The following is a 9,041-nucleotide window of genomic DNA, read 5'->3' on the forward strand; positions in this document are numbered from 1 at the left end:
ATTGATCCTCACCCCTGAGGCTGGTCTACAGCTTCTCTCGATTTGGAACCTGAATGACGAGGAAACAGGAAGAAAAATGGTTATTTACAACTACAATATCAATTCCAAACGAGTAGTTCTAACACAAGTATCTTTAAATATATGATCACTTCAATAACCCCCAAAAATCCCTCAATCACAGGTAAAGAGAAGATTGTGTTGACAGGGAAAGAAGTGTAAAAACAAAAAATACAAACAATTTTAAACAAAAGGTCAAATTATTATAGTAGTATTATTGTAATACTTCACTGACAAGTATCATTAATGTGAAATGAGTCACGGGCTGAGATATTCGGTGAGTCAGGGGGAGTTTGTAAAAACACCCAGAATGCAACAGTTGTAGAAGTTTTCTGCAAGTTTTTTTTCCATTCAAAAGTAATAATTAAAAAAACACTCAATGCAACGAAACTTCTAATCCGACGGTCTGAATGAAAATCAGCAGAAGAGAAGATCAGTCTCACCTCACACTCACTTTACATCAGGCTCTTATTTTGTTAATGTCCAACTTTCTAAATATTCACAGCTTGACATGTTTATGTGCATTTAATGTACAGTACTTATAATATACAAAAACAGAACCATCATTTTCAAGTTGGTTCGAATCAAATATCTCATATAATTTATGTCCAAATCAGATTTTTATATTTTTTCTAAATATTGCAGCTTTAGTGCGTTTCCCTAGGCCAGGAGAGTACCTGACTCCTGTACTTTATTCTGAAGTGCGTTCCAGAAACTGATTCCCGTCACTGTCACACTTCGTTCCATTACTTTGGAGGTAAAGCTGTTTTTGTTTTGTTTTGTTTTGAAAGACGTCTGTTCCTTTCAAATTATAGTTCCTTTCTGTTTTTTTCAAACCGTTCTTGGCTGTTCATTGGTCATATATTTTATTGGCTTTATACAAAACCAGGAGAATATTATAATCCACTGTCATTATATCTTAGTTACTTACAATATAAATAATAGGTTTGATGAATCTCTATAATATTATACACGGTTTTCAGAGCCCTGTACTTTGCACCAGAATGTTTCATTAAAATGTACTTTATGTTGAGATTGTACTGGTTTTCATGAGTAATTGTTGAGTTTTGTGGAACTGTAGACGTTTCCATCACGTTTACTCTGCGACACAATTAAAAACCACTAAAGATGGAATTGATCAGTACGTAGCCCAGAACTAAAATATGTGTGATACCGCTGATCTGTACTATTTTTAATATCCAAGGGTTAAAATTCCATAAACTACTGTTAAAGATCCCAGGAATGCGTCCGTCCCCCTTCATGTCCGTACATTTAAGACTTCCTGATTTATCTTTCTTTTCTCTAAACCTGCTAAAGCAGCGTCTCTTTCATCATCATGTTCGGCCAAATCCTTTTTAAAGAAAAGATCCAGATTAAGAGATTAGTCGACAGATTTTCCACGTATTCCGCTGAGCGACATGGAAGGAAAAGTATGGCGGTCAAATGAAAATGTACATTAGGTCAGGAGGCATGGCTGTATGAAGGGATGGTTTGGACCTACCTTTAAATACCCTTTTTAAAGCTTTAAACTTTCTTTTGAACCACGATTTCACACCACACTCTCCGGGTTCGGCCAGGAAGACGACGAGCGTCAGAACGAGGAAGAGCATCGCAATCCTCATCCTGAAAACACGCAGATACACAGACACAAAAATACACGGGTATTTAATCCAGACGGGTGAGTTTCTGTCCATCATAGCTTCTTTGAAATGTCTTTCTTACCTTTTATACCCGTACATGTGTTTGCATATAAAATATACCTGATTAATATACATGCCATTATATAGAGAATAAACACAGGATAATAATGGCTCAGATTTATAGAGCGCTTTCTTCCCGCTGACCCAGAGCGTCCAGAGTTCATGATTCATCCACACCAGCCCCTCCAGCGATGCTAAGCTACGCTGTAGCCACAGCTGCCCTGGGGCTGCTGACGGAGGCCTGGCCGCCATTTTGCACCACCTCCGACCACCACCAACATTCACACCCATTCAGACGAGGCAATGTGGGTAAAGTGCCTTGCCCAAGGACACGACCACAATGACTGTTTGATTCAAACCACCAACCCTCCGGTTATTGGACGACCAACTCAACCACTGAGCCACCATCGCCCTGGATGGATGCGATAGGATGATGTCATATTACACCATATACATCATATATAAACAAATAAAATATCCCAACCTAAACACTTTAATCAAGTTACAAATGAGTATAGTATACCGATATATGCAGTTAAATATATTCAGACTAAATACAGTAAAATGCCACCAACATATATACCAATAAACTGTGTGTGTGTGTGTGTGTGTGTGTGTGTGTGTGTGTGTGTGTGTGTGTGTGTGTGTGTGTGTGTGTGTGTGTGTGTGTGTGTGTGTGTGTGTGAGAGCCTACATTCAAGAAATAAAGTAACTAATTAAACAATGAATAATAAATATATGATGGTGTTAAATAACACCGACATATTTAAACTCTATATACTGTAAACTCTATATACTGTAAACTCTATATACTGTATATACTCGTGGTGTCAGTCGATGAAAACAAATTGCGATTAATCGCAATTTGTTTTTCTCCTGAAGACTGACGCTGGTCATGGATGTTTATTCAGGGAAAACCACAGAATTAATGTCATTTAATGTTCATTAATATTATATATATATATATATATATATATATATATATATATATATACACTAAGATATAACCCAAATAAATATAGTTTAGCAATAGTATTGCATAAAAAAAACCCAACCCCATAACAAATGAAAACACTACAAAAAACAATGCATGGATGTATAAAATGTACCGATACAGTAAATAATAATATCCAATAAAGTACACTTATATGTTGCAGTGTGTATTTTTGGTAAATCCTCCCAACGCTTGTGGAGAAGTTTGACTAGAAAAACTAAAAAGAGAATAATTTGGTGTTTACCTGTCCACAGAGATCGACGTGAGCTGCAGAGAGAAACTCAGGCAGTGTGTGCGTGTGTGTGTGTGTGTGTGTGTGTGCGTGTGTGTGTGTGTGTGTGTGGCCTCCAGCCTGTTGAGTACTTGTGTTGTTTTATAACGGCCGGTTTGACGTCTCCTCACACGGTCGCGGCGTTGCATCACTCGCTGTGTTTTGCAACGACAGGAGACCGATGACACTTTAATTTGTAATCAGGCTGATCAGGACAACGTCGGCGAATCTGCAGGATTCAGACTTTTTCTGTCTGACCTGTCAGTGACATTCGTGTTGTTTGTTTGTCATCGACCTGATCACTGGTACAAAATATTAATGGAGTATATGGCTGCTTTTCAGCTTTTATTCACACGGGGAGCAAAGCCGTCAGATATCCTCTCGATGTTTCTGCACCAGAAGTACACAGCGACACACTAACGTCCAAGGAAAAACTCTTCAGTTCTGAGTTTTCATTTCAGAAAAGTTTCATGTTTCCATGGCAACATTTCAAGGGAAAATGCAGTTTTTGCATTTTCGTTTCACAAAAGTTTTGCATTTTGACAAAATGTTCTGAAAACGATGAACTTTACACCGAAATCTGTCACTGTTGTCACGGTGACTGTCACCGATACGTCATACCGTGTACTATCGTCTTGTTCCACTCAGCGTCTCTGCGTACGCAGACGACGGTGTTGTAAATAGTCTCTTTATTTGAGAAGAACATTTCGATTCAAGCGGGACTAGCAGACATCCGCAGTAGCAGCATTACAGAAAAGTTGTATTTCCCCGTTTCCATGGCGACAGTAGCACGTTAGCAAAACAATGCTAATGGGTGGAAAGCAGCGATACGGTTTCTGTTGACGTGTTTTTCGTTACTGAGGTTACATGTTTATCTGCGTGTATTTATTTAGGTATTTATTGGTTTGTATGTATTTTTTTCAACCTTTCGCAAAAAAACTATCAACACAAATCCCACGAAATCTTCAGAGACGATTTGTCCTCCAGGACCAACCCTTCCGCCGCCGGGGTGATAAAGACTTTCCTTTTAGAAATAAATTCTAGAAAACTGGAAAAACTGTCCCACAGAAAGTGGAGAGGCTCGTAGAGGAGATAAAGGAGATCAGCGTCTGTTACCATGGAGACGCTCGGTGTTTCACAGTCACGTAGCTACCCGACAGGCTAGTTAGCATCGATATGAGCTAACGGTTATCATGCTAGCAACGCTAACTTGGTTCTGCAAACACTGTGTCGTTGGCGAAGGTCTGCGCTCTACCGAGTGTAGCTCTAGTTCTAGGAGAAAACTCCTTTATTGGTTTGATCCGACTGCTATTCTTTAATCTTCATGACAAAACCTTCCAGATCGTTTCTATTCCGCTGCATCATCACATCTGATGAGGAAAACCCTCCAACGTGTTTCACAAGACTGAGAAACAACCTTTCTACGTGCTGTTCGTCCTTATCCAGCGTTACCAGCGCCGGCACACCTTCTCTCTGGCTCGCTGAACAAGCATCCAGATAAACGGCGGCGGAGGAAAAGGTCTCGGCCAACAGCTCGCAGGCTGGATAGTTAATTATCTGCGCGGCGGCAACGTGGCGGTAAACATCATGTAAACACGTCCCGGCCCGCGTTAGACGCTCGTATATCAGCGAGGCCTGTCCGCCTGACATTTAGGTTCTATTAGCACTGCGCCTCGCCAGTCGCTGCAGAAGGCCGCTGGAATGGATTGTTGCCGCTGTGATGTTGCTTTGCATTGTGGGTCGTTATTGGAGCATTAGCACCGACGATCAAACACGCTGAAGCAAAATGCCGAGCTGGCAGTTTGTCTGATGGCTTCATAAACACTCAGTGATCAACGAAGCCTCGGGAACCTTCAGGAGGTTCTGGGACGCTGAGACGTCAACAAACCGGGGATGTCCCGCCAAAATAAAATGCTGGAAATACCAGTTAGTCTGAGTGTGAAGAGGAACTTCCTCCAGGAAGTTTTTATTAGAGACGAACGTCAAGAACTAGAACTGGATGTATAGGTTTCATTTCTTGAGGACTCTGGTAGAGTAACTTTAATGGGATTACCTTTGTGTTTCATGTAACCACGGCAACTGATGGATATGATGCGTTCAAGGAAGCAGAAGGAACTTTGAGTTACACGTCAGGTTTAAAGTAAAGAAACGTTAAGTTTTCTTGATTATTGGTGGAAGTGAATCGTATCTGAATCTTTTTGAGACTTGTTTTTATCCATCCATCCATCCATCCATCCATCCATCCATCCATCCATCCATCCATCCATCCATCCATCCATCCATCCATCCATCCATCCATCCATACGTCAGCCAGCTATATCAATATAATGAATTATTCCCGTCCAAGTATAAATCTTTAAATCATCTTTGTAGACATACATACATACATACATACATACATACATACATACATACATACATACATACATACATACATACATATATCTAGTTTCTATAAACATTTCTCAGTACTCTATGTCATCTTATTGTGAAATAGTTGAAGAGATGAACAAGCTCTTCACACGATCACTAACGTGTTTCTTATCTTAGATAAATACATTTTCAGGACGTGGTCGTCCTCTTCCTCTCTCCGTTGTGGTTTCCACGCCGCCGTCATGGCTGTGAGTGATAAACGCTGTTACACCATCACAATGACTGCGATAATAAAGTGGCGGTGCACTTCCTCCAGACGGAGAGGTTGCACTCCGGGGCTCCTCACAAGCAAGATTAATAGATAGAGGGGTATCGTTTAACAAACCTTTATCTGTTGATCCATCCATCCTTCTCCTAGTAAATACGAAGCTAAAGTACAGGTACTCTTCACCATGTTGGTCACAAACACACCAGCAGAGGCGGCGTTGCAGCCATCTCATCCATCCATCAGGAGCAGTCCGGGCTCCACGTCTTGCTCAAGAGCACTTCAACATTTGGACGGATCGAACCCAGAACCTTCTGTTTGAGAGACGAGCCGTCGTGACAAGCGTTCAGAATGATAAATACTCAAGTGAAGTACAGGAAAATACCTGAAGAATGTATTGAAGCACAGCAGTTACTTATTGATTGTAACATCTTCAGATCAGTAACTTTACAAATAAAACTACTTATCAACCGACCGACTGACCGATGGACGGATGGACGGATGGATGGATGGACGGATGGACGGATGGACTGATGGACTGATGGACAGATAGACGGATGGACTGATGGACGGATGGACTGATGGACGGATGGAATGATGGACGGATGGACAGATAGACGGATGGACTGATGGACAGATGGACGGATGGACAGATAGACGGATGGACTGATAGACTGATGGACAGATAGACGGATGGACTGATGGACGGATGGACTGATGGACGGATGGACAGATGGACGGATGGACTGATGGACAGATGGACGGATGGACAGATGGACGGATGGACTGATAGACTGATGGACGGATGGACTGATGGACGGATGGACAGATGGACAGATAGACGGATGGACTGATAGACTGATGGACGGATGGACTGATGGACGGATGGACGGATGGACAGATGGACGGATGGACTGATGGACGGATGGACAGATGGACAGATAGACGGATGGACTGATAGACTGATGGACGGATGGACTGATGGACAGATAGACGGATGGACTGATAGACTGATGGACGGATGGACTGATGGACAGATAGACGGATGGACTGATGGGTGGATGGACTGATGGACAGATAGACGGATGGACGGATGGACGGATGGACTGATGGACGGATGGACTGATGGACAGATGGACGGATGGACTGATGGACGGATGGACTGATGAACTGATGGACGGATGGACTGATGGACTGACCAACTGAACAACAACTTCACCAATCTGAGACAAATAAAACACAAATTATATATGAAGGACGAGTCTTATTGATTCTGGACATGAAAGAAAATCAAACTGTTCAGTATTTATATATAAAAGTTTTTGTTGGAAAAAAGATCCAAACTCATTTAGCTTTACCGTCTCTGTGACTTCATGAAACTTTACTATGGATTTCTTCCAAAAATATATATATTTTTCTCGTGTCCTCTTTTTGAAGCATTTTTACTTTTGTATTTAACAAAATGTACAGAAGAGAGACAAAAACCCCTGATAAAGTAGTATAAGTTACTACTTAATATGTGAAGGTTTTTTCCCTCACCTTATATGATACTAAAATATGTGAACAATACAGACACCTAATGCAGGTACTACACCTTTCAGGATGAAATATTTGCAGATAACTCATGAAAATTGAAGGAAATAAGTGTATTATAAGAAAATTTAATTAAAATATAAATTCTGCAAGAAAATACTTTTTTAAAATTCAAAATATGTTTTAAGTCTTAAAATATTCCCTAAAAACATCTTTAATTGTTCAAGTATTTCAACAAGCTGAAGGTTTAACGTGAAGTTGTTTAATCCCTCAGAGGTTTAATGTCCTCAGACCTGTCCCTTAGTTACTTATTTTGTTTATTTTTTTATCGATATATATTTTTTAATCTGATCTGTCCTTTCAATAAGACACTGAGACAAGTTTTGATGCAATAAAGTGAAGATTTATTCAAAACATTGCAGTTTGAAAACAGATCGATGTATTTTTTTTGTCTTTTTCTGCAAAGCGATCAGGACATTTCAAAGAGAACTTGAAAGCAGCGTCTGGGAGACGTTTAATCTGCAGCCATGTCGTCTTGGTCGAAGGCCAGCTGCTGCTCTGCTCCTCGCCCCCCAAAGATGTACCTGAAGGACCAGAACCAGTTCAGCTCCAGAGCTCCGGAGCTCCGGAGCTCCAGAGCTCCAGAGTCGTCGTGTTATTCTGAACCATGAGAAGCTCTTACCCGTGGATCGCTCTGCCAGCTGGAGGAAAAGAGAATCAAAGAGAAATATTCACTCGGAACATCAAAGGAGAAAAAAACAGATATTAGTTCTGGTATTGGTACTGAAACCGATACCGGCACCGATACCGGAAGCTTGAAGCTCATCGTCTCCCAATAAAGGAGAATCTGTTTTAATAAGACGTAATAAACCATCCAGCTGATTATTGTTCTACAGAGGAACATTAGTTAATTATGCAATTTTATTTTGTAAGATGTGATTATTTTGGTTGTTCTTTGTTTTTCTTCAAATTGTTTAGATTTTTGGAAATTTTATTTATTTATTCACAAAATATTTATTTGTTTGTTTGCTTGTTTTTGTTTATTTGCATAATTGATTTTTTTAATTGTGAGACTGTTTATGCTTTTTTAGTTAATTATTTAGTTAAGTAAGAAGTCATGATGTGAGACGGACAAACTAAATTAACAAATGAGTAAACAAAACATAAATATGTAAATCAATAAATTTGAAGAGTTAAATGATGAAATAAAAAAGGAAACAAACAAATAGATCTGTGTTTTTAATGTGGACAGTAGAAGAATCGAACAGGATTTAATTCAAATAGAGAATCCTCTCCTGAGTTACCGTGAAGGAAGCCATTGATGATGTGGTGCAGGAAGGCGTCGCCGGGTTCGGCCATGAGGACGACCAGCGACAGAACCAGGAAGAGCGAGACCAGCTTCATCCTCAACACTGGAACCAGAGCTGGAACAGTTCAGCCACAAGACCAGAGTCCTCGGGGGAATATTGACCTTTGTCCTTGGGTCAGCAGTGGATCTCCGATCTCTGGGAGCTCAAATATGAGAATGTCTTTACATCCAGAAGCAGGAGGGGATAAAGAGATGGAGGTCAGTGACGGTGACGCCCCGTCCAGAGGCATCATGGGAAGTGGCGGCGAGGACCAGACTCAAGCTCCAGCGCTGCGATAACAAAGGTGTTAGATTACAAAAAAAAGGTGCTAAATACAAGTTACAGTTACTCAGATACTCCAGTCATCTGATACCAAAGCACAAGTCCTCAAAACTCGCAGTAAACCAGAACTCTGGTGTTTCTCAGTATTAGTACATAAAGAGATGCTGAAGGTTACACATGTAATGCAGTTTCTGCAAAACAGGGACGCATCAATACT

General features: G+C 40.6%; 2 long non-coding RNA genes across 2 annotated transcripts in view; both read right to left on the reverse strand.

Moving 5' to 3' along the window:
* LOC308126818 overlaps nt 1-3,130 on the reverse strand; it is a 4,085-nt gene extending 955 nt beyond the window's left edge. The window contains exons 1-3 of the long non-coding RNA XR_013936467.1: nt 2,996-3,130; nt 1,559-1,680; nt 13-49 (exon numbers count right to left, since the gene is read on the reverse strand). This is a non-coding gene — a long non-coding RNA (uncharacterized lncRNA). The remainder of the gene's footprint in view (nt 1-12; nt 50-1,558; nt 1,681-2,995) is intronic.
* A 4,448-nt stretch (nt 3,131-7,578) lies between these two features.
* LOC308126821 lies at nt 7,579-8,731 on the reverse strand. The gene is made up of 3 exons (XR_013936469.1): nt 8,498-8,731; nt 7,876-7,894; nt 7,579-7,777 (listed from the first exon to the last, which is right to left on the reverse strand). It is a non-coding gene; the product is annotated as an uncharacterized lncRNA (long non-coding RNA).
* Between the last annotated feature and the right edge of the window lie 310 nt (nt 8,732-9,041).

This window comes from Lipophrys pholis, assembly GCF_963383615.2.
Source record: "Lipophrys pholis genome assembly, chromosome: 21".
Taxonomy (NCBI): Eukaryota; Metazoa; Chordata; class Actinopteri; order Blenniiformes; family Blenniidae; genus Lipophrys; species Lipophrys pholis.